This window comes from Artibeus jamaicensis, unplaced genomic scaffold, assembly GCF_021234435.1.
Source record: "Artibeus jamaicensis isolate MK-2021 breed Jamaican fruit bat unplaced genomic scaffold, CSHL_Jam_final contig_332, whole genome shotgun sequence".
Taxonomy (NCBI): domain Eukaryota; kingdom Metazoa; phylum Chordata; class Mammalia; order Chiroptera; family Phyllostomidae; genus Artibeus; species Artibeus jamaicensis.
The window spans coordinates 37882358-37908147 of NW_026521788.1; the positions used below are offsets into that span (position 1 = coordinate 37882358).

Genomic DNA, 25790 nt, shown 5'->3' on the forward strand with positions numbered 1-25790 from the left:
CTCAGATAAGGTCAAGTTCAAGGAGTTCATCATCACCAAGCCCTTATTGTATGAAATGTTAAAGCAACTTATCTAAAAAAAAAGAAGGCAACATGTACAGTAAAATGACAGCAAACTCACAGTTATTAACAACCACACCTAAAACAAACCAAACCCAAAGTAAGGAAACAACTAGAACAGGAACAGAACCACAGAAATGAACACATGGAGGGTTATCAACAGGAGAGTGGGAGGAGGAGAGAGGGGGGAAAAGGTACAGAGAATATGTAGCATAGATGGTAGGTAGAAAATAAGGGAAGGATCAGAATAGTATGGGAAATGTAGAATCTAGAGAACTTGTAAGTATGATACATGGGCATGAACTAAAGGGGAAGAATGTGGGTGGGAGGGGTGTGCAGGGTGGAAAGGAGTAAAGGGGGGTAATGGGATAATTGTAATAGCATAATCAGTAAAATATATTAAAAAATTATTTGTCCATATACATGTGGTTTTACTTCTGAGTTCTCAATTCTGTTCCATTTGTCTGTGTGTCTGTTTTTCTGCCAATACCATGCTGTTTTGATTATTGTAGTGCTGTAGTATAGTTAGAAGTCTGGCAGTGAAGTCTACCTGTGACACTTCTTTTTTTCCCATTATTGGTTTGGCTATTTGGGGTCTTTTGTTGTTCCATACAAATCTGATTTATTTATTTATTTATTTGGTTCTGTTTCTTTAAAAAATTGACATTGGGATTTTGATGAGGATTGTTTTAAATGTGTCTCTTGCTTTGGGTAATGTGGCCGTTTCAAGTGTTGATTCTTCCAATCCATGAACACAGAATATCTTTCCATTTCATTGTGTCTTTTTTAATCTCTTTTAAAAATGCCTTGTAGTTTTTTAAAAAATATTTTATTAATTATGCTATTACAGTTGTCCTATTTTCCCCCCTTTATTCCCCTCTGCCCTGCACACCTCCTTCTACTCACATTACCCCCCTTTAGTTCATGTCCATGTGTCATATATGTAAGTTCTTTGGCTTCTACATTTCCCATACTATTCTTAACCTCCCCCTGTCTATTTTCTACATACCATTTATGCTACTTACTCTCTGTACCTTTTCCCCCCTCTCTCCCCCTCCCACTTCCCTGTTGATAACCATCTATGTGATCTCCATTTCTGTGGTTCTATTCCTGTTCTAGTTGTTTGCTTGGTTTGCTTTTGTTTTTGTTTTAGGCGTGGTTAGTAATTGTGAGTTTGCTGTCATTTTACACTTCATATTTTTTATCTTCTTTTTCTTAGATAAATCCCTTTAAAATTTTATATTATAAGGACTTGGGGATGATGAACTCCTTAAACGTGACCTTATCTGAGAAGCACTTTATCTGCCCTTCCATTGTAAAGATTTTTTTCTTTATTTATCTTTAAAGGGGAAAGGAGGGAGAGAGGGAGAGAAATATCAATGAATGGTTGCCTCTCATGTGTCCCCTACTGGGTACTGGCCTGCAACCCAGGCATGTCCCCTGACTGGGAATCGAAGTGTGGTTCTTTGGTTCACAGGCCTGTGCTCAGTCCACTGAGCTACACCTGGCTGGAGCCAGGGCTCCAGCTTCCATTCTAAATGAAAGCTTTGCTGGATAGAGCCATCTTGGATGTAGGTCCATGCCTTTCATGTGTTGGAATACTTCTTTCCAGCCCCTTCTTGCCTTCAAGGTCTCTTTTGAGAACTCAGCTGACAGTCTGATGGGAACTCCTTTATAGGCAACTGTCTTTTTTCTTTCTGTTTCTAAGATTCTCTCCTTATTTTAAATCTTGGGTAATGTAATTATGATGTGCCTTGGTGCATTCCTCCTTGAGTTTCCTAGAAGTCTGTTTCCTTTGCCAGATTGGGGAAATTCTCCTTCATTATTTGTTCAAATAAGTTTTCAATTTCTTGCTCTTCGTCTTCTCTTTCTGACACCCCTATGATTCCAATGTTGGAAAGTTTCAAGATGTCCTGGAGGTTCCTAAGCCTCTCCTCATTTTTCTGAATTCTTGTTTCTTCATTCTTTTCTGGTTGAATGTTTCTTTTTTCCCTCTGGTCCACTCCATTAATTTGAGTCCCAGTTTTCTTCCCATCAGTATTGGTTCCTTGTACATTCCCCTTTATTTCACTTAGCGTAGACTTCATTTTTTCATCTAAGTTGCAACCAAATTCAAGCAGTTCTGTGAGCATCCTGATCACCAGTGCTTTGAACTGTGCATCTGATAGGATGGCTATCTCTTCATCACTTAGCTGTATTATTTCTGGAGCTTTGATCTGTTCTTCTGTTTTGGCCATTTGCGGCGGGGGTGGGGGGTCGTCTGGTCATGCCTGTTATGTAGTGAGGGGTGGGGAGCCTTAGGTGTTCACTAGGGAGGGGCAACCCAGTGTCTGGGTTTGATGCTGCATGTGGGGGCAGGGTCCAAGAGGGAACAATGGCACTTGCTCTGCTCTCTTTTGGACCTCAGTCTCTTTCGCTGCTTCCCTCGAGCAAATTGGTCCTTTCTGGTGCTGATTTCCGTGTGGGTGGGCTTGTGTATGTTTTAGGACCCTGTGGGTCTCTCCATCCAACTCTCCTGTGAGGTTGGGAGTCTCTCTTGGCACCTCAACTCCAAGCGTTTTCATTTGGTGTTTTGAGGCTATATTTCTCTGTGCTGGGACCCTGGGTTGCGAGGTCTGTCTGTCTCCCCAGTTTCACCTGGTTTATCTGTGCTCCAACGTGGCACCACCCAGTCAGCCAACCGCCTCTCTCACTGTGTCCTGCTTCACAATTGCCACCTCACTGGGTCTGCCTGTTCTCACCCCGTGCTCCAGGTCTACCAGGCGCTGCCTGCACGCCCAGGGTCAGCCCGCTGCTGTCTTGTGTGCCCAGGGTTTTTCAGCTTCTGCCTTGTGTGCTGTGTCACCACTTTTTCCCCCCACCCCTCTCCACCTGGCTGCCCAAGTATGCCTGGCCACTGTACTTCACCTGACTCCTCCCCTCCTACAGGTCTGGATGAATGTGTGTATTTTAACTCCTTGGTTGTCAGAAGTCCATACAGTTCAGTTTTCTGTCAGTTCTGGTTGTTAATATTTTTCAAAATTGTGCTTATTTTGGTTGCGCAAGGCACAGTATGTCTACCTATGCCTCCATCTTGGCCAGAAGTATGTCAGTTTTTAATTTTCTTTTTTGAGTGGTAACTTTTTTCCTTAGTATTTAGGCAAATTACCTGACATTTTATAGCTCTCAATTTTGAAGTAAAGAAATCTAGAGGAGACTTTTATGTATATGGAAATTTGTAGGTAGTTCTTGTTTAGTGTTCAATTTTTTTGGTACCTGTTATGGATTTCAGGTGTATAAGATCTTGAGTGTCTTAAATTTATATTTAATTAAAAATATTTTAGATTTCTGGCTAAAAGGAGCTCCTGATAGAAAGTGTCAAAGTAAAGGCTGTTAAATTCTGAAGTTCTTAGAATCTTAAAATGGTCATGAAGTAAAAATATTTTAACAGTAACTATTTAGAAATATCTCAAATATGTCCATTTCAGTAATCTTTCATGCAGTCAAAATGTTCGGGGGGAAATCTGCATGTTGAATTTATATGTGTATTTGAGTAAAGAAAAACAAGTTAATCTTCTGAAATAGTGCTTTAATCATCATCCCAACCTGTTAAATATTTTCCCTGTGTTTCTTCCAATATAAAATTCAGATTATCTCAGACTGGCCTTCTGCTTGGGCTGAGTCTGCCTTTCTGCCTCATTCACTTATATTACTCTTGCAGTAGCCTACATTACATAAATACTCATTTCTGGGTTTGTGTTCAGAATCCTTAGAACTGTTACTGACTCCAGTAGTAGCCACCAACCATCACATGTGGCTGTTGAACATTTGAAATGTGGCTAGTCTGAATAATCCATCAGATTTTGAAGTTAAGAAAAAGAGAATATAATATATCTCTGTGCTTTAAAATATTATTACATATTGAAATGGTACTGTTTTCAAAGTAGTGGGTTAAATAAGTATATTATTAAAATTAATTTCACCTGATTGTTTTTGCGCTTTTTTGTTATTTTTTAAGATTTTATTTTTTATTTTCAGAGAGAGGGGAGAGAAGCATCAATTTGTGGTTGCCTCTTGTGTGCCCCCCGCTGGGGACCCATCTGGCAACCCAGGCATGTGCACTAGACTGGGAATCAAACTGGCAACCCTTTGGTTCAGTCCTCTGAGGTACCAGCCAGGGCTGTTTTTGCCTTTTTAATGTATCTGTTAAAAACTTTAAAATCATGCATTATATTGGATAGTGCTGTGTTTGGACTTTCCTTCCCCTTATTCTTTGCTTATCAAACTGCTTGAAAATATGGTGTAAATTCTCTCTTGTGTAAGAAGTCTTCCACAGTGGTCCAAGTCTGAAAGTTACTGTATTTTGCTGTGTATAATGCACACTTTTTTTGTCCAAATTTTTTTTGGAAAGCGAGGATAGACACTATACATGGGCATAATGATTACATACCATGGGTATGGTGGTATAATAATTCTGTGTATAATGCATACAAAAATGTGGGTGTGCATTATACATGGGAGCGCCTTATACATGGCAAATATGGTAGCTCTTTTGCATCTTTAATTTGGGCAGTATTTTGGTGTGTGTTGTACCATCTATTAATATATTAGATTTCTTTACTATAAGTCCTGTTAGGTTTTAACCTAATGAGACTCCAAATAGTTTCCCTGACTGTATATTACCATAGAACCTTGTTCTGTTTCTTCTGTTTTTGGAAGTCACACATACTTGTGGTTGAAACTGCAAGCAATACAGATATGGAGTAGAAAGTGAAAGTCTTTCTGTAACCCTACTCCAACCCCCACAGATTATAACATTTAAAAGTATGGAGATAAGTGTAATCTTTATTTTCTACTATGTAACCCTATGCCAACCCCCACAGATTATAACAGAAGTATAGAGAGAAATATAAGCTTTCTTTTCCATGGTTTTCCTTTCTTCTTTCTCATAACCTCTTGCCCTTTCTAAAAATGGGGCCATACTATGCATTCTTTTCCTAACTTTCTTTTTATTGAATATCCAGGCAAACTTTATGTCATTAAATGTCACTTTCCTCATTCTTTTTAGTAGCCAAGTTGCATTCTGTTTTATGAATATGCTTCAATTTTATTTACCAATCCCTTATTGATGAATATTTAAATTGCTTCTGTTTTTTGAATTACAAACAATACTGTGGTGCATGGACATATCCTGTGAGACTGTTTTTATTTCATAGGATGAATTCTTAATTTTTTAAAAGATTTTCTTTAATTTTTTAGAGACGGGATGGGAGGGAGGAAAAGAGGGAGAGAAACATCATTTTGAGAGAGAACATCAATTGATTACTTCCCTGTCCCCCAAATTGAAACCTGGCCCATAAACCAGGCATGTGCCCTGACTGGGAATCGAACAGTGACCTTTTGGTTCTCAGGCCAGCATTCAGTCCACTGAGCCATACCAGCCAGGGCAGGATGAATTTTTAGACATACATTTAGTATAGGAGAGCCATGCAGATTTGATATGGTACCAGACTGCTCAGAAAAACCTTTGCAACTATTCACATTCCTAGTAACAGTGTTTTACTGTGTTCTCTCCCAACTTACCAACACATAGTAACATCAGTTTATTTTAATCCTTGCTGGTTTGCTGGCTGAAAAAACAGCATTATAGTTTTAATCTGTGTTTTTTGGTTCTGAGTAAGGTTGAGCAGGGTTTTATATGTTTGTTGGCTCTCTGTATTTCTCTGTCCTTTGTTCATTTTTCTAGTTATTAACTCTTTGGCATGTTGCATTTAAGAAAAATTTGTTTTTAATCCTCCCTGTAGGACATATTTTTTTTTTCATTGCTTTTTAAGGTGGGAGGAGTGAAGGGTGACAGACAGACTCATTGATATGAGAAAGAAACACATTGATTGGTTTCCTTCTCGTATGCCCCCCAACTGGGGGTTTGAACCTGCAACCTTTTGGTCTTCAACCAGCTGAGCCACTCTGGCTAGTGCAGCATGTTGCATATTTTAAATTTGTTATTTGTTTTGTATTTTCGTTCATGGTATATAAAAATTTTCTTGCTGTTGAAAGAATGTTAAAAAGCAAAAAAATTAGAAGTTTAAATTATGTTATACTCTCAGCTTACTTTATAAGCCCTCTGGTGGCTGAATTTTGCCTTAAAATATTTTGTCCACTAATTTAGTGCTTTGTAAAGAGTATTATCAGATATCTGTATGTGTTGATGAAGGGATATAGAATACACACCACCATGGCACAAAAAATTATTTTCAATTGAAGGTAGTTGAGAATAGGCTTTTTTTTTTTTCCTGGACTACCTTATCTGCCTAAAAGCAGAGCCTCTCAGAATCAGTTGTTATAAATTTGCTCCCCAGAGTTTCGAGACCAGGGAAATTCAACTCTCATTAGTAGAGAAGTTAGGAAAAGTGGGTACCACTTCTAAACTGGCATTGTCACAAAAGGATAATATTTTCCATCTATATTCACTTAAGGACCCATTTATCTTTCCTAAAAGTTGTTTTCCTTTAACTGCCCTTCTTCCCCTCACTTTCTCCTGTTAAAATGGTATATAAGTCCCAAATTCTAATTGCCTTCTTGAGTCACATTTTTCTGCAAACTCTGTTTTCTCTTGCTAATCTGTTTTTTTTTTTAGGTCCCCCAGATTAAGAATCTAAGAGGGTAGGAGAGAAGTTTTGCCTCCCTGACAATGGCCAGATTGATTGTTTCTGGCTATTAGGATAAGGGTTAACAAGTGAAGTTTCTCTGTCTAAAAACAAATTTAAGTATTATATTTTAAATATAAAGGGTGTAAGTCAAATTTCTTTAAGCTATACTTTTCAAAATGTGTTTCTCAAAATTTAAACTTTGTTAAATGAAGTAAAATATACTATTAGATACCCTTCTCTCTGAATATATTCCTACACTTGTGCTGTTTTGTTCAGTGACATAATTACTCTGATCGTATCATAATTACTCTGACTAAATCTTTATTCTTCCTAAAGTTACTCATTGTTTCTGTTCTTTCCATCTTACTAAGTTGCATAAAAGATAGTTTGTGGTTTGTGACAGGTTCCACTGGTTACATCACTGAGAAGAAACAATAGGTGGAAAACAGTATGGAATTTTCTCAGAAGAATAAAAATCGACCTGCCTTTTGACCCAGCAATTCCACTGCTAGGATTATATCCCAAGAATCCTAAAACATCAATTTCAAAGAACCTATGCACCACAATGTTCATAGCAGCACAATTTACAATAGCCAAGAGTTGGAAGCAACCTAGGTGCCCGTCAGTAAATGAATGGATCAAAAAATTGTGGTACATATACACAATGGAATTGTATGCAGCAGAGAGAAAGAAGGAGCTACTACCCTTTGCAACAACATGGATGGAACTGGAAAGCATTATGCTGAGTGAAATAGGCCAGGCGTTGAAAGACAAATACCATATGATCTCACCTTTAACAGGAAGCTAAACAACAAAACAAACAAGCAAACAGAATAAAAACAAAGACACTGAAATAGAGAACAAGTGGGCAGTGACCAGAGGGGAGAGGGAAGGGAATTTAAGGGGAAAAAAAGGGAGGGATTTTGAGGAACAAGTATGAAAGACACAGGGATGAGGACTGGGGGGTGAGGAAATGGGAGGGAGGTGGGGAGCATGGGGCAGGGGAGGGGCTGGGATAGGAGAAATAGACAAAAAACTGTACTTGAAAAATAACTAAAATTTTAAAAAAAGAAACAGTAGAAAAAAATTAGTAAACTCTTTATACAAAGCAGGTGCTGATATCTTTAAAGGATAAAGGAATCTTTATATGATTACTGTGGCGTTCTCTTATCTGGATTTCAAATACCTTAAAAGATTCATTAAACCTTGAATTCTTTATATGTTGAGTTATCCATTTATATATTTATTATATTCTGTACTTTACTAGTTATTGTTTATTAGGTTTGTGACCTTTCACCAAACTAATTAATCTTTCTAAGCCTTATTTCCTCATACATTTAATGAGGGTAGTAATAGTCCTCTCTCACAGTGTTACTGTAAAGACTGAGTGAGTGAGTGTAGTAGAGCACTGAACACTGTTCTTGCCACATAGGAATTCTTAATAAAGGTGAATATTTGTGTGAGAGAAGTTGAGGTCACTTTTATCTTCAAAAGTGTATTGGAATGACTGCATATATATATATATATATATATATGGTCCTAGAAAATTAGGTCTAATCCCTATATCTTCTGAAAGTGTTATTTTTGTTCATATTAACATTTGAATTTGCAAAGTACTTCTGTATTCCAGTAGTACTGGAAAATTGACATAGGAGTTTTTGTTGCTTTCCTTCCTTTGTGCTTGTACCTCAAGAATCTGAGGCCAATGAAGGTTAATTGTTCCACCAAAGTCAAACAAGCTAAAAGCAAAAAGTCAGTAGCATACGACTTCTCCTAGTTATCTTAGAATGGGGACTAGGACCTCAGTTAAGTACAAAGTGAAGTCAAGACTTCATATTCTAAAGAAGGCCCAAGCACTTAGTGGCCCGAATCCTCTCCAGGGCTTATTAAGATGTGACAGAAAACAGCTAGAAGATAGGAGGGACATTGTACACAGTGTCATCTCTTTGTCTTTGATGAGCACTGTAATTCTTGCTTCCTTCTTCCTCCCTTGGGGTGGCCTTTCCTTAGAAGCTTAGTGAGGGGAGATCTAAGAGAATCAGTCCTGAAGGTTAGGACTACTAGCAGAAAAATACAGTGGAACATTTCATTACTTAGATGATGGTCATTATGCAGCTGATTGGTTTACCTGTGCTTATTTGAGCAAGGGAGAAAGAAAATTGGAGAGAGACCTCAATATGGACAGATGGGGTGGCAGTAGAACTGCCTATATTTGTTTTGAATTTCTGTTCAGATGGGTAATGCAGAAGGTAGCCAGGTTTCAGCCATCTTGACAGGGCTGGCTGTGCTGGAGAAGGGAGCAAAAGTAGTTAGAAGCAGTTGAGCTGGAGATCTTTAAGTAGGGAAATGTGCTTCTCACCCCAGGAAAAAAGCCATCATTTGGCTGCCTGTGACACAGATAGTATAGTCAATATTAGAGAAGTGGTGACAACTACAGAGGACTACAAAAGTGCTCAGATGCTGAGACGTTTTATTCTCACTCCGCTCCCCAATCAGACCACTCTCCTTTTTGAATGATGGGCCAAGCTTGAGTTTCTAGAGGAAGGGAATGATTGTAAGATTAAAGATTAAACTTTTGTATAGTAGTAAGTTGGACTGGACTTTCTAATAACTAAAAGCTACTGAAAAGCTGTAGGAATTGTTCCAGATGTCATTCACGGGTAGAAAAGGGAAACTGGACCAACCATAGTTATGGGTAGAAACTGGAGAAAAATAACCTTTCTCATGTTTGTACCAATTTTGGGTCTTTATTGAAGTTACATAAATATAGCTTAAGTTACTGCTGAAATGTCTCTGACACCAGACCTCATTTTCTTTATATATAACTATTAGAATATTATATAGTCCTATGGGAATTGCAGATCCTATGTTGTTGATAGGATCTGCAATTTTAAGCAGAATGACGAGAATGACGTATAACCATTTTACCATGGGCTAGATGATGTAAACAAGAGTTGTTTTCCCCCCATTTAATTGAATTTATTGGGGTGACACTGGTTAACAAAATTATACAGGTTTCTTATGACATCTCATCAACTTTATAATGATAGTGCCTTGAACAAAATGACATTATTTGAAGGACCTGCTTCTGAACAGGATCACTTGATCTTAATAGTTCTTTCTCCAAATGTATTATAATACTGCTTAATACAATTTTAGCATTAGGCATATTTTATTTAATTCTAACTCCCAAATTTATAAACTGTCTGATAACTTTTTGGTTAGACATTGAAAAAAATATATTAATTATTTAAAAAAAGATTTTATGTATTTATTTTTAGAGAGAGGGGAAGGAAGAGAAAAAAGAGGGAAAGAAATGTGAGTATGAGACAGAAGCATTGATTGGTTGCCTGTCATATAGGCTGCAACCAGGGACTGAACCTGCAACCCAGGCATGTACACTGACTGGGAATCAAACTGGTGACCTTTTGCTCTGTGGGACGACACCAAACCAACTGAGCCACACTGGTCAGGGCTTATTCCTTAATATTTATGGAGTTGTTGGGGTTTGTCAAACCTTGGAAATATTAAATTAAATAAAAAGCACTCAATAAAAGGCATTAGTTATATTTTGTTAGTATAGGAGATTTTGAATTTATGAAGTTTTCATTTTTAGGCATTATTCACATCAAAAAGATAAGTTGGTTTTTAAATAATCTAGGGTAATAAAATACAAGATTGCATTGAATCGAAGTGATTATATTTTGCCTAACATGTTTTCCTTAGTATTATGTTCCTGGCTCTATTTTAAAGACTTTACACATATTAATCCATTTACTCTTTACAAATATTCTGTGAGATATTCAATAGATATTATCAGTTCCCTTTACACACGAAGAAAATGAGCCTGTAAAGGTTAAATAACTTGTCAAGGGATGTATAGCTAGTAAGTGACAGAGCTGGGATTCAAACCCAGGTAGTCTAACTTTACAGTCCATGTTCTTAACCACAGAATTACATTTATTCTCAAGTGGAGTAGGGCTATTTTAAGATGAGGTTGTATACCACACACATGCATGTGCACTCACATCTTTTACTTTATTTTTGTCTGCTTTTATTCCACGTTCTGTAAGTAGAGTAGATGAGTTTGCCTGTGTTTGCTATTTGAGGGACCTCCTAAAACATTATCTCCATTCAAGGTCTAGGTATATATTTGATTGACTTTTAAGAATTAACTTTATTTTTAATATTTAAAATTTGTTAGAAACTTTTTATGGGTAACTTTAGATTGATACTCTGTGACTTGCTTAATGTTTCCTTTGCATTATAGAAAAAATATTTAAAATGTCATTGGAATATATTTACATTTAAATGTTTATTAATAACCCTATATAAATATTTTTAAAATTAGTGTTCGATTATATATCTCATTTCTGATACATGCAAGTTTAATTGTTGATGATGATCACAAAGACAAGCCTTACAGCTTTACCATTGCTATTACTCTTTTTTTTTTAATTTTTTTATTGATTATGCTGTTACAGTTGTTCTATTCCCCCGCTTCATTCCCCTCCACCCTGCACACCCCCTCCCCCACCATTCCCCCCTTTAGTTTATGACCACGTGTCTCAAGTTCTTTAGATTCTATATTTCCCATATTATTCTTGCCCTCCCCCCTATCTGTTTCTACCTACCATCTATGCTACTTATTTTCTGTACCTTCTCCCCCATTCTCCTCCTCCCACTCCCCTGTTGATAACCCTCCTTGAGATCTTCATTTCTATGTTTCCACTCCTGATCTAGCTGTCCTTTTAGTTTGCTTTTGTTTTAGGTGTGGTTGTTAATAACTGTGAGTTTGTTGTCCTTTTACTGTTCATGTTTCTTTAACTTCTTTTTCTTAGATAAGTCCCTTTAACATTTCATATAATAAGGGCTTGGTGATGATGAGCTCCTTGAATTTGATCTTATCTGAGAAGCACTTTACCTGCCCTTCCATTCTAAATGAAAGTTTTCCTGGATAGAGCAATCTTGGTTGTAGGTCTTTGGATTTCATGACTTGGAATACCTCTTTCCAGCCCCTTCTTGCCTGTAAGGTCTCTTGAGAAATCCGCTGACAGTCTGATGGGGACTCCTTTGTAGGTGACTGTCCCCTTAGGTCTTGCTGCTTCTAGGATTCTCTCCTTGATTTTAATCTTGGCTAATGTAATTATGATGTGCCTTGGTGTGTTCCTTCTTGGGTCCAACATCTTTGGGACTCTCTGAGCTTCCTGGATTTCCTGGAAGTCTATTTCCTTTGCCAGATTGGGGAAATTCTCCTTTATTATTTGTTCAAATAAGTTTTCCACTGGTGGCTGTTCCTTTCCCCCTTCTGGTACCCCTATAATTCTGATGTTGGAATGTTTCAAGATGTCCTGGAGGTTCCTAAGACTCTCCTCATTTCTTTGAATTCTTGCTTCTTCACTCTTTTCTGTTTGGCCATTATTTGCTTTCTTCTGGTCCACTCCATTGATTTGAATCCCAGTTTCTTTTTCGTCGCTATTGGTTTCCTGTGCAATTCCATTCATTTCAATTAGTTTCACCTTCATATATTTGTCTAATTTGTGGCTATAATCAACCAGTTCTGTGAGGATCCTGATGACCAGTGTTTTAAACTGTGCATCTGAGAGTTTTGCTATTTCTTCATCGCTTAGATTTATAGGCTCTTGGGCTTTGAGATCTTCTTGAGCCATTTTTGGTCTGTTTGCACCCTTTAAGTGTGAGGAACGGAGCCTTGGACTCCCAGGTCTCTGGGTTGTGACGCTGTATGTGGGGGCGTGGTCACAGCGGGGAAATGTTGGCACCCTCTGCTGTTTCTTGCCGCTGGGTGAGGAGCACAGCTTTAGGTGGTTCACCTGGGCCAGGTCACTCAGAGTCACTGGGTTATGACGCTGTATGTGGAGGCAGGGTCAGAGCAGGGAAATGGCGGCTCCCTCCCTGCCGCTTGCAGCGGGGACCCGCTGGGTCCTGGTCCATCCACGCACAAATGCGCGATCACAGTCAACCCACAGCCCTGCTCCCCCGCTGTTTCCCCGCGGTCACTGGCTTGATCGCTGGCTTGGTCGCCAGCTTGGTCAGTCGCTCACTAGGTCCAACCCTGAGCCTGGATTCCATGTGCCTGAGTCCGTCTGACCGAGTTTTCCTGTGCAACCCCGCTCCACCAGCTGCTGGTTTCGCCCCTTACCGGTCAGACTGAAGAATTTGTTGTTAACAGACTTCCGAAAGGTTCAATTTTCTGTGTTCTGGCTATGTTTTCTATTGCTAATATTTAGCTGTCTCCAAACTTGGTTGTGTGAGAAGGCACGGTGTTTCCACCTATGCCTCCATCTTGGCGGAAGTCCCCACCATTGCTATTATTCTTAAAGTTGTTGAAATTGGGTAGATATTTGCATTGCATAATTATGTTATTTGTATTGGTTCTTAAACTACATTTAAAATCTACCCTGTGAGAGAACAGGAAGAAAAAAAATACTGCTATGTTATTTGAAAATGGAAATGAATAAACCTGTCCGTGGGGCAGTTTTTGGAACCAAACAGGTTGAGAAATGAAACTCATTTTTACTCATCAATGACACTGAGATAGTTGTTTGGAATATTGTTAAGTTAAATTGTTTCATAAAAATTATTCGCACATAATTTGTTATGTCATGTAGATATTAAATATAATCTCTTTCTGCCCTGGCTGGTATGGTTCAGTGGATTGAGTGCTGGTTTGTGAACCAGAGGGTCACCAGTTCAATTCCCAGTCCAGTGCACATACATGTCTTGGGCCATGTATGGGGCCAGGTCCCCAGTAGGGGGGCATGCAAGAGGCAACCACAGATTGATGTTTTCTCTTTTTCCCTCACTTCCCCTCTCTGAAAATAAATAAAATCTTTACAAAAAATAAATAATCTCTTTGCAGGTTTCTCGTCAAAAAAAAAACAACACAAAAAGCCTTTTTTGCTTCTTGATTATAAAAGTTAATGTTTACTTTTTTTTTTTTTTAGATTTTTATTTATTTATCTTTAGAGGGGAAGGGAAGGAGAGAGGAGGAGAAATATCAATGTATGGTTGCCTCTCGTGTGTCCCCTGCTGGGTACTGGCCTGCAGGGAACCAGCCTGCAACCCAGGCATGTGCCCTGACTGGGAATCGAACCGTGATTGTCTGGTTCACAGGCCTGCGCTCAATCCACTGAGCTACACCAGCCAGGGCTTAATGTTTACTTTTAAAACACAGAAAAACCCCAAGGAAAATAGTAAAAATCCCTCACATTCATTGTACCCAAAGATAACAACTATAAAATTTTTGGTATACGCAGTGTAAGTTAAAAAAAATTTTACTACTTAGTGTTTCTATACTAATTTAAGAATTTGAGGAAATTGTGTTAAATTGACATTCTGTTAATGCATTAAACCTGAATGTCTGAACCTAAAATTTTTTAAGAACTTAGAATTAAGGCAACAAGGAGGGGAGTTATCTAAATAGAAAAAGAAACAACAAACTCACAAGTATAGGTAGTGTGCTACAATGAGGGGCAACTTTTTGCTAATACCACAAGGATCTTTGGCCTATTGAGTGGAGTTTGGTAATAATCCTTGCTACAAATGACAAAGTAAAAATAAATGAATAGGAATAGAAAAATTTTGAAATTTGGTTAATTATGTGATCATCTTTTTCCCCCCTGTATATTCTCCCTCCCTATTTCATCTATGATTTTAAGCTTTAAAAAAAGTTAAGTTGGAGATGTTTCAAATTTATGTGTTTTTCTCTAATAACAGACAAAAACAGAATAAGATGTGGGGAGGCTAGAACTTAAACTTAGGGAAGTCGAAAGCCATATGGAAATAGAAAATTCAAAACCTCTAGCAGAATGAAGCTAGAAAGAATGGAATGTAAACACTGAAACTGTACATCTGCTAGGCAGCTGTGCATTCTTTATTCGTAGGTTCTGTTGCAGAAATGGCAAAAGAAACTTTGAAAGGAAATATAAATAGACTGAGCATATATTCTTATCACTAACTATGATATGTACATTTTTAGTTATACAGTATGTTTAATGAGTTATCTTAGGAATTATAAAAATTCTTTTCTAAAAGTAATAGACCACTTTAGGGAGTTAAATTTAGGTTTCCTGTTTTTATCTTTAATGCTGAATTGACATTTTATTGAATTTCACATCAGGGGATTTTCAGTGATACTAAAAGACTGTGATGTTACAATTTGTTGTTACTTTCCTTTTTGTTGGTTTTCAAGGATATATGTGGCACTTTACTCTTTGCCCTTCAAAAATCAAGTATTCTGAATTTGTTCAGAGTATTTAAATTTTAAAATGACCAGGCATTTTAAAACAGTTGGAATTTAAAAAGGGAAAGCGTGAAAGTTATTTTATTAGTCTTAGGATGCTTTATAATTACTAACATTTGTACTGTACAGCTCTATAGTTTACAAAGCACTTTTGTATCAATTATCTCCTGTGATTTTTGTCTCCCTAGCATTTTTTTATCTCTTAGTTGAAAATTAAAATAGAGAGCACTGTCAATTCAGTCAGTGATTATAGAACACTCCAGTTTTTCCTTTTTTAGTATATGTGCTGCCGAAGCGAGCACCAGTTTTTCCTTTTGATAAAGGAGATAATACCTAGTCATCATTTAGAAAACATGGAAAAATAGAACAAAAGGAAAAAGATCCACAGCATTTCACAATAACGACTGTTAATGTCTAGTATAATTATTTCCAGTCTTCTTTTTCTGTTTTGCATAGTTTTCACAAGGATATGCAATATTTATGTTCTTTGAAAATTCATTATCTTAAGCATTTCTGATAAAAAATTGTTCTTAACCATTTTTTGAAACGTTCAGTAATTGTTTTTACTTGAGGTAAAACATTTTATCCTAGGATCATTGTCTTATATATATGTCCGTGCAGAAAGTATCCAGCCATATAATATGAAAAATAGAGACATTTATTGAAGAAGATACAAAAAACATTGTACATAGGACAATGATGCCTCAGTCCCCTTCAAAGTAGGCACCTTGGAACCTCACACAGGTCTTCCAGTTGCCATCAGCTGCTCCATAGTGTTTTCTTGAAGGTCTGAAATCTCTTCCCTTTTGAAGGTGATCTTAGTTTTGGAAAAAGCCAGAGGTTGCAGGGCACCAAATCTGGGGTCTAGGGAGTCTGAGTCACCTGGGTGATTTGATGTGTCACCAAAAATCTCTGTAGGATACGTGATGCATGAGTGGATGTGTTTTCATGATAAAGCTGCCAATCACCAGTTGCCCATAGCTGCAGCCTTCTGAATCATCCCAATAGTTTCTGAAGAGGAATGTTCAAGCTTAACACAAAATTTGAGACAGTTAGTTCACTGCTCTACTTGCTCAGTCATTTTGAATGAGAGGGCCATATAGTACACACGCTCATGCAACAGATTGTCCACTAACATGCATTCCAGTCTATTCTCCTTAGCTGCTAGGTTACATTGATGTTGCACAAACTGTTGTCGTTACATTAACTGGTTGGACTATTTCTGGAAAGACAGTCTACCTCTCTAAGTCTCTCTCCATCCATCCATCCATCCATCCACCCACCCACCCACCCACCCACATATATATATACACACACGTTAAGAGCATGGACTATCCTTGCATTTAAATCCCAGTTCTGCTTCTTCTTAGCTGTGCAGCTAGCATTTTAGTAATTGATATCTCTGTTTCCTAATGTCTAGAATGGGAATAATGGTTCCTATCTCCCCATAGAGAAATTGTATGCACATATGTCTTAGAACCATATCTGACTCAAAGCACTGTGTAAGTTATCTAAAATTTTTGATTGAGCACTGTAATCATACTATAGACAAAAAAGTAGTAAGGATGTAGAAAGTTGAACAACACAATGAAAAACTTAACCTAATTAATATAATGTATATAGAAAAACAATCTAATTAATGTCAGTAAATGTATATAGAATAATGTACACCTAATAAGGACAGACATATAATCCATTTGCTGGGTCATAAAACAAGTCTCAACAAATAGTAAAGGATTGAAATTAATTCATAATGTCCTGTGACCATAATGGAATTAAGTTAGAGATCAATAACAAAGGATAACAATTTTTTGAAATGAGGCAGTACACTTTTTATTTTATTTTATTATTTTTTTAATTATTTTATTTTTGTTTAATTACAGTTGTCTGCATTTTCCCCCTACTACTCCCACCCCCACCTCAACCACACCCTCCTCCTTCCCTTACTTCTACTCTCCTCCTTGGTTTTGTCCATGCATCCTATATAGTAGTTCTTTTTTAAAAAATATATTTTATTGATTATGCCATTACAGTTGTCCCATTTCCTCCCCTTCATTCCCTTCCACCCTGCACACCCCCTCCACCCATTCCCCCCCATGGACTTGTGACACACACGTCCATGTGTCACAAGTTCTTTAGCTTCCACATTTCCCATACTGTTCTTGCCTTCTCTCTATTTTCTACCTACCATCTGTGCTACTTATTCTCTGTACCTTTTCCCCCTCTCTCCTCCTCCCACTTCCCTGTTGCTAACCCTCCATGTGATCTCCATTTCTGTGGTTCCACTTCTGATCTTGCTGTCCTCTTAGTTTGCTTTTGTTTTAGGTGTGGTTGTTAATAACTGTGAGTTTGCTGTCCTTTCACTGTTCATCTTTTTAATCTTTTTCTTAGGTAAGTCCCTTTAACATTTCATATAATAAGGGCTTGGTGATGATGAACTCCTTGAATTTGATCTTATGTGAGAAGCACTTTATCTGTCCTTCCATTCTAAATGAAAGCTTTGCTGGATAGAGCAATTTTGGTTGTAGGTCTTTGGATTTCATGACTTTCCAGCCCCTTCTTGCCTGTAAGGTCTCTTTTGAGAACTCAGCTGACAGTCTGAGGGGAACTCCTTTGTAGGTAACTGTCCCCTTATCTCTCGTTGCTTGTAGGATTCTCTCCTTGATTTTAATCTTGGCTAATGTAATGATGATGTGCCTTGGTGTGTTCCTTCTTGGGTCCAACTTCTTTGGGACTCTCTGAGCTTCCTGGATTTCTTAGAAGTCTATTTCCTTTGCCAGATTGGAGAAGTTCTTCTTTAGTATTTGTTGAAATAAGTTTTCCACTTGTCACTCTTCCTCTTCTGGTACCCCTATAATTCTGATGTTGGAATGTTTAAAGATGTCCTGGAGGCTCCTAAGCCTCTCCTCCTTTTTTTGAATTCTTGTTTCTTCATCCTTTTCTGTTTGGTTATTTTTTTCCTCCTTCTGGTCCACTCCTTTGATTTGAGTCCCAGTTTCCTTTCCATTACTATTAGTTTCCTTTGTATTTCCCTTCATTTCAATTAGTTTAGCCTTCATGTGTTCCTCTAATTTGTGACTAAAACTCAACCAGTTCTGTGAGCATCCTGATCACCAGTGTTTTGAACTGTGCATCTGAAAGTTTGGCTATTTCTTGGTCACTTAGATTTATGGGGTCAGGGGCTCTGAGTTGTTCTTGAGCCATGTTTTGATCTGTTCGTGCCTGTTACATATGAGGAGCAGAGCCTTAGGTGTTCACCAGGGTGGGGCCACCCAGGTCCGTGGTTTGTGACGCTGTTGTGGGGGCGGGGTCCGAGAGGGACAATAGCGGTCCCCTTTGCCACTTCCGGCCACCCTGGCCTCACTGCTCGCTCCTTCACCAGTTTACGGTTTATCTGTATGTGAATGTGTGACCGCGGTCAGCCCTCAGCGGGTCCGCCTGTTGCTACTCTACACCTGGGATCCACCCGGGGCTGCTGGCACACCGCGGTAGGTCCAGTGCGTCTTTCCTGCCCCACCGGCTCCACTGCTGGCTCTGCCCCTCTGACTGGTTTGGCTGAAGGGTTCATTGTTGTCAGACTTCTATATAGTTCGATTTTCTGTGGTTTGACTGTGTTTTTGTTGCTAAAACTTTGTTGTTTTTAAACTTGGTTGTGTGAGAAGGCAAAGTGTTTCCACCTACGCCTCCATCTTGGCGGAAGTTGAAATTTTAGTTTTATGTTTTTACATCAAATTCCTTTTTTTAATAAGAGGAAAGGTATTGGTGATGCAAATAGGTTTACTTTGTCATTTAATGTTTGAACTCCCTTTTCCCCTTGATTACTAGTGTACTTGATTTCTAGAAGGCTTTATTTCAGTACCCTGAATGAAAACCTCCCCTTTTTTTTTTGGCCCTTTGATAAAACCCTTAACTTTTCTAAGCAGAGAGAAACAGGCTTTCTGTGGAAGCAGTGACAGCAACTCTTGAGATGATCAGTTTTAGTTTCAGTAATAATTTCAAAGTCTTTAAGGCTTGGAAAGTATAATTCAAGTTGATATGTTTGTAATGACCTCCTGTTATGGACCAGAGTCTGCCCAGACTTGGTATATAATGAAAAAAATAGCCCCGAGTTCTTCTTTTATGTCATTTGTTCTCTAATGAGGGAAACCAGCATTAAAAAAAAAAACCAAAACGCAAACCCTCCCAGGTACATGATTACAATGTTATATTGGTATTAAAAAAGAAAAGTTTGGAAGACTAAGAGAGTGGATCAAGAGATTTAAGCTTATTTAATTTAGGTTGAGAATGTAGTGAGGCATGTAAATAACTGATTAGAATAAAGTGGGGAAATAGACCAGTGGAAAATCTTAGAACGTATGCTCATATTTTAAAAAGATGAGGGAATAAGTCTTAAAATGTGTTATTTTGACTGCTTAAATAATCCACAGGTCTGAGTAATTATCCTTAGTCCAGTACTAACTATTTGGATAGTGTTATTCAGGACATGGTTTAGGTCTTTCTCATTTCTTGGTTCTATGGAATAAAAGTGCTCATGGCTAGACTAGATAAAGGTAAGTTTCTAGTTCCAAAGTGCTAATGCCACTGAAACTTTTATTAGGACTTTAAAGAGTATTGTCCTCTGGTTGTATAAACCATATATATTGTTTTTAGAAGAATTTGGAGACTATAAAAGAGAAAGACTCTCCCCTAAATTTCATTTGTGTAAGAGATGTCAGTTTTATTATAAATAGTGAATATATCAGAGTTTGACCTTCCCACAGTTCTGGGAGGTAATAACAAGACATTATTAATCAGGGTAGGCTAAAGTATGCTTCATTAATTAAAAAATTTACAAATTTCAATGGCTTGACAGTGAAAAGTTCTTCATCTCCAGTTTGGATCAAGTAGGCAGGTCAGATTACGCCTGTCAGAGGGTCTGTGATCGTGCAGCTATACCTCTGGAACACAACTTTCTTGGTTTCTGTAGGAGGGATAACAACATTGGAGGGTCTTTTAACCAGCAATTATGTAACTTCACAAGTATGTTATTGGAAGTAGAGATCTGGCCATGAATGAGCTTTAAAGTCTTTACAACAGTGCTGTTGCTTTTTCTGGCCATTGCTGAGATTAGGCCCCTGTTCCACTTGTTTTGCCTAGGAATTTGTTTTTGGTTCACTCACTGGAGGACTGGAGATAGCATTGGAATGCTCAGCCCATTAGACTCTGAGGCTTTGCTCCTAGTCAAGGGTAGTGGGGTTCACATTGCTAGGCAATCAGAAGTTGATCTTTAGATAGAAGAATGAATGAGATGCATTACAGAAATAAGGTATTGTGTAGCTTTGAAGAGAAGAAAAATAACTCTATTGCTAGTGTTTACTGGCTTTACATTTCTTAGTTCTAGATTTTTAATGAAGACTGTAGTTCCTGCACACATGTAGATTTCTTGAGAATATATGTTTTCCAAACATGGCATGTTAAAAAACATGAGCATGTTTTGTGCCACAAAGAAAATCAGCAGATTTTTAGAAAGCAAAAATCAAATTGGTTATATTTATATTTTCTTATCAGAGTAGAATAGAAATTAAGAGCAATAGGATGCCTTAGTCTCCACCCCAAACACAAACATATAGAACAAACAGAAACACAAACCCCCCAAAATACTGATGTTTGGGGGGGGGAGGGGAAGAGACTGACCTTTCAAATAGTTTAGAAAGACAATATAACTGAAATCACACAATTTAGAAGTTAATTATGTTGAGAGCACTACATATTAATGTGGCTAATGTGTAACTTTATGAGAAAGTCAAAGCAGTTACCTAAAGTAATTATGTAAACAAGAAAGATTAAAGCTGAATGAACAAGGTAGCAACGAAATTAACCCAAATGAAGTAGAATGAAAAAATTAATATAAAATCACACTTTAATGAATAACAAAACAACTCTTCAGTAAGTTCAAAAGCTGGCAGACTCTGTGCATATCTGATTAAGAAGAAAACAAGCTAGAAGTAAACATTAAAAAGGAGCCAGGTACATTGCTATCAATATCAAGGCAAAAGCCTTAGAATATTATGTATACCACTCCTAGGAATTGTGCGAAATGGATTATTTCCTAGAAAAATATAAATTACTGAATTTGTCAGAAGGAATAGGAAAAAAAGCTTGATAATTGAGTAGCTGTTGAAGAAGTAGAAATATTGTTAAAGCTATATGTACCTCTTAAAAGGGTGAGATGTTCTTATAAGACTAAAGTAATTGATGGTTCCTGTGTTACACATTTCTGTAGGAAAGAAAGAAAATGCAAGAGAAAAGATGCTCTTCAAAACTAGCAAATTCTTCTAGAAAAAAGGATAACACAAGAAAACACTAGGCTATTCTCATTTATCACCTAATTGTAAAATCCAAAATAAAATAACAGCAAACCAAATCCAATAGTATATAAAAACTGTAGGGTAAAGCTAGACCAGGGAGTCAAGGATGATTTGATCTTTGGGAATCCGTTAGTTCCAGTTACACTGCATTAATAATCAAAAGAGAAAAACAGTATAATCATTTCAGCTGACAAAAAAGATAATAGAAAAAATTCAGTAACTATTTCTCATAGATTAAGTTTAGGAAAAGAATGAAACTTGCACAACCTGACAAGGGGTAAAATTACCTAAGGCATATTATAGTAAGCCCAGTTGTTAAGTATTTGCTATGAAAAAAAAGAATACTTGTTTTTAATGCTGTTAAACATTTAACTGCTGGTTCTCGCCAGTGGAAAAAGAGAGGCCGAAGGGAAAAAAGTGTAAATATTTGAAAGGGAAAGTCAAAATTTATACACTCTTGCATATACACTCTTTGTAGGGCACATAATCTACCTAGAAAAACCGAGAATCAATTGACAAACTTGGAAAACTATAAAATGTGTTCAGTAAAAAATGGTTATATAAATGATGAATGAAAATGCTAGTGGGTTCTCTATATACCAGCAATAGCCGTTCACTTTCAGAAGTATTTAGATTACACTATAAGAAATGTCTATTGATCCTGGCCTGCTTGGCAGTTTCCTGTCCCAGACATAGTCGAGAGAGCTCCAGAAGAAGCTTCAAGTTTCCTGTTTGCTTCAACACAAAAGTCAAATGTTTGAAGGGCTAACACAAGGTTGATTGTTCATGACAGCCCAAATAGCCAAAACTATTGATATTTCTTCTGATGTCCATCTCACCTTGCTATAAAAATGTTTGCTTTGGGCAACATTCCTTGAAAGGAGTTCTCTGGGGAGTTAGAGGCCTAGCCCTTAGTGTCCTCCAAAGAATATACTAAGGAAATTAGAAAGGGATTCCCCTAAAAATAACTTTAAACAATGTAATTCATGCTTGCAGTAAACAATTCAATACAAAAAGGCAAACCTTCTTTTCTTCCATCTTGTTTCTCTTCTCCCTTCCCAGTTTACTTCTCATTGGTAATTATTTTAAAAATATATTTTATTGATTATGCCATTACAGTTGTTCTATTCCCCCCTTCATTCCCCTCCACCTTGTACACCCCCTCCACCATTCCCCCTCTTTAGTTTATGACCACATGTCTCAAGTTCTTTAGATTCTATATTTCCCATAATATTCTTGCCCTCCCCCTATCTATTTTCTACCTACTGTCTATGCTACTTATTTTCTGTACCTTCTCCCCCCTCTCCTCCTCCCACTCCGCTGTTGCTAACCCTTCATGTGATCTTCATTTCTATGGTTTCCGCTCCTGATCTAGCTGTCCTCTTAGTTTGCTTTTGTTTCAGGTGTGGTTGTTAATAACTGTGAGTTTGCTGTCCTTTCACTGTTCATCTTTTTTATCTTCTTTTTCTTAGGTAAGTCCCTTTAACATTTCATATAGTAAGGGCTTGGTGATGATGAGCTCCTTGAATTTGATCTTATCTGAGAAGCACTTTATCTGCCCATCCATTCTAAATGAAAGCTTTGCTGGATAGAGCAATCTTGGATGTAGGTCTTTGGATTTCATGGCTTGGAATACTTCTTTCCAGCCCCTTCTTGCCTGTAAGGTCTCTTTTGAGAACTCAGCTGACAGTCTGATGGGAACTCCTTTGTAGGTGACTGTCCCCTTATCTCTTGCTACTTCTAGGATTCTGTCCTTGATTTTAATCTCGGCTAATGTAATGATGATGTGCCTTGGTGTGTTCCTTCTTGGGTCCAACTTCTTTGGGACTCTCTGAGCTTCCTGGATTTCCTGGAAGTCTATTTCCTTTGCCAGATTGGGGAAATTCTTCTTTATTATTTGTTCAAATAAGTTTTCCACTTGCCCTTCTTGTACCCCTATAATTTGGATGTTAGAGCATTTAAAGATGTCCTGGAGGTTCCTTAGCCTCTCCTCATTTTTTTGAATTCTTGTTTCTTCATATTTTTCTGTTTGGTCATTTTTTTTCTTCCTTCTGGTCCACTCCCTTGATTTGAGTCCCAGTTTTCTTCCCATCACTATTGGATCCCTGTGCATTTCCCTTCATTTCAATTAGTTTAGCCTTCATTTTTCCCTCTAATTTGTGACTAAAATCAATCAGTTCTGTGAGCATCCTGATCAACAGTGTTTTGAACTGTGCATCTGATAGGTTGGCTATTTCTTGGTCACTTAGAGTTATTGGCTCTGGGGCTTTGAGTTCTTCTTTAGCCATGTTTTGGTCTGTTCGCGCCTGTTACGTATGAGGGGCAGAGCCCTGGGTGTTCACCAGGGCGTGGTGACCCAGTTGCTGGGTTGTAACGCTGTATGTGGGGGCAGGGTCAAAGAGGGGCAGTGGCGGTCCCCCCGCTGGGGCCTGCATGGTCTGTCTCACTGCTCGCTCCTTCACTGGTTTATCTGTGCGTGAATGTGTGACCTCAGTCAGCCTGCTGCCTTGTGCCCTCAGTGGGTCTGCTAGGGATCCGCCAATTGCCACCTATGCCTGGATCAGTCTGGCGACGTTTTCCTGCGAAACCCTGCTTCACCGCTGGCTCTGCCCCTCCTACTGGTCTGGCTGAACGGTTCATTGTTGTTGGACTTCCATATAGTTCAATTTTCTGTGTTTTGGCTACGTTTTTGTTACTAAAACTTTGTTGTCTTTAAACTTGGTTGTGCGAGGAAGCACAGTGTTTCCACCTACGCCTCCATCTTGGCCGGAAGTCAGATTTTATTTATTTCATTGGTAATTCTTATTCATAATGTTGCTACATTATATAACCTTCTAAAATTTTACAAAAATATATTTTCATTATTTGTGTGTTTTATATTAATGACATCATGGAATCAAGCTGTGTTGCAGCCTGCCTTGTTCACTTGATGTTTTCTCTATCTTCTTCATTCCTTTTAACCTCATATTGAACTTTATTCCCCACTAGACTCTGTATAGTCTCTTTGCAGAGATCCTTTTCTCCCACTGCTTTTAACCCTGCAGCCTTTTTATTGTGCCTTTTTTTCTGACCATTCTATTTACTTTCTTGCTCTCAAGTGTTCTTAAGTTTTTGGACAGTCTGTGTCCCTATTCTCAAGACTGATGTTTTTAAATGTATAAAATAAAGTACATTGGATTATAAACGAAACCAACTGTATTGAAATCTGCTATTATAAAGTCATTAAAGTTTTTTATATATGGCATTATGTTCTTTTATTAACTCATTAAGTAACCCAGTGGTGGGTTTTAACTGCCCTTTCTTAAAAATAATGATAAGAAAAGTAATACTTTGAGTTTTCTGCAACATCATAATTTGATAAAAATACCCAATTTCTTTTGATGGTAAAGTTACTGATACTGCTAGTACTAGGATGGGTTTTCCCTACTCTCATAATTAAATAATTGAGTTTAAATTTGAGTTAGAGGTTAGTGAAACCAGAGATGTAATTTTTTCCCACCTAAGTTCAAGGACCTCCTGAAATTTATGAGAACTGCTGCAAGTGAAAATTTACTCTGGAGGACTGATTCTTTTGCATTCTACTTAGGTGGTGGAATTTTCTCTTCTGACTGCTTCTCCTTTGAACCTGGTGATGGGTTATCCTCCTTGCCCCTCTTTGCTACTTCCACAGCACCCTCCCTCCCACATTACTTAACATCAAACAAAAAAACATGATTTAAAATCTCCGCATCAGACAGTAGCACCGAGTACTGCTCCTTGAAGTTTTCCATGGAACTTTGGCTTACTCTGTCTTTGTTACTCTTGCCCCATGAAGACTTTCTCCTGTGTTGCCCACCATCTCCAGTACTGCTTTATTCTAATTCTTGATAGTCTCATTATCCATTTGGGTGATTCCTCCACTGCCTTCATGGCTCTTGGTTTCTTGACCATCTCCAGTGTCCTCCACTCTCCTTCATATGCAGATTTGTTACACAATAATAGTATGCTTATTGTTGTATTATATTGAATTATAGTAACTGTAACCCCCTCCATAATTTCAATTTCTAGTACCTTACTTTCTGGTAATCACTTGTCACCTTTCCCGTTCATGCCTTCTAGTACAAAAAGTCCTTTTTCCTTGCCGGGACCTATTACCCATTGATCTGTTACCTTTTCACTGTTTCGTACCACACATCTTATATATCCTTACCCTTCTTACTCGGTTTAAAATCTGTGGTCAGTCATAATTGTTTAGTTGCAAAAATTTTCAACACCCTCTGCCTTCCTCATTGCTTAGTTGATAAAATTTTAATGCTGGATAAATCCAGTTGTGCCTACTCTGCACTTTTTTTTTTTTTTAAGATTTTACTTATTTATTTAAGAGAGAGGATAAAGAAGGGAGAAAGAGAGGGAGAGAAACATCGATGTCTGGTTGCCTCTTGTGCACCCAATACTGGGGACCTGATCAGCAACTCAGGTAGTTGTCCTGACTGGGAATCAAACCGGTGACCCT

At 37.8% G+C, this 25790-nt stretch overlaps 1 protein-coding gene across 3 annotated transcripts in view; it reads left to right on the forward strand.

Moving 5' to 3' along the window:
• Nucleotides 1-25790, forward strand: part of BMPR1A (bone morphogenetic protein receptor type 1A) — a 176034-nt gene that overhangs the window by 11072 nt on the left and 139172 nt on the right. The window lies entirely within an intron of this gene.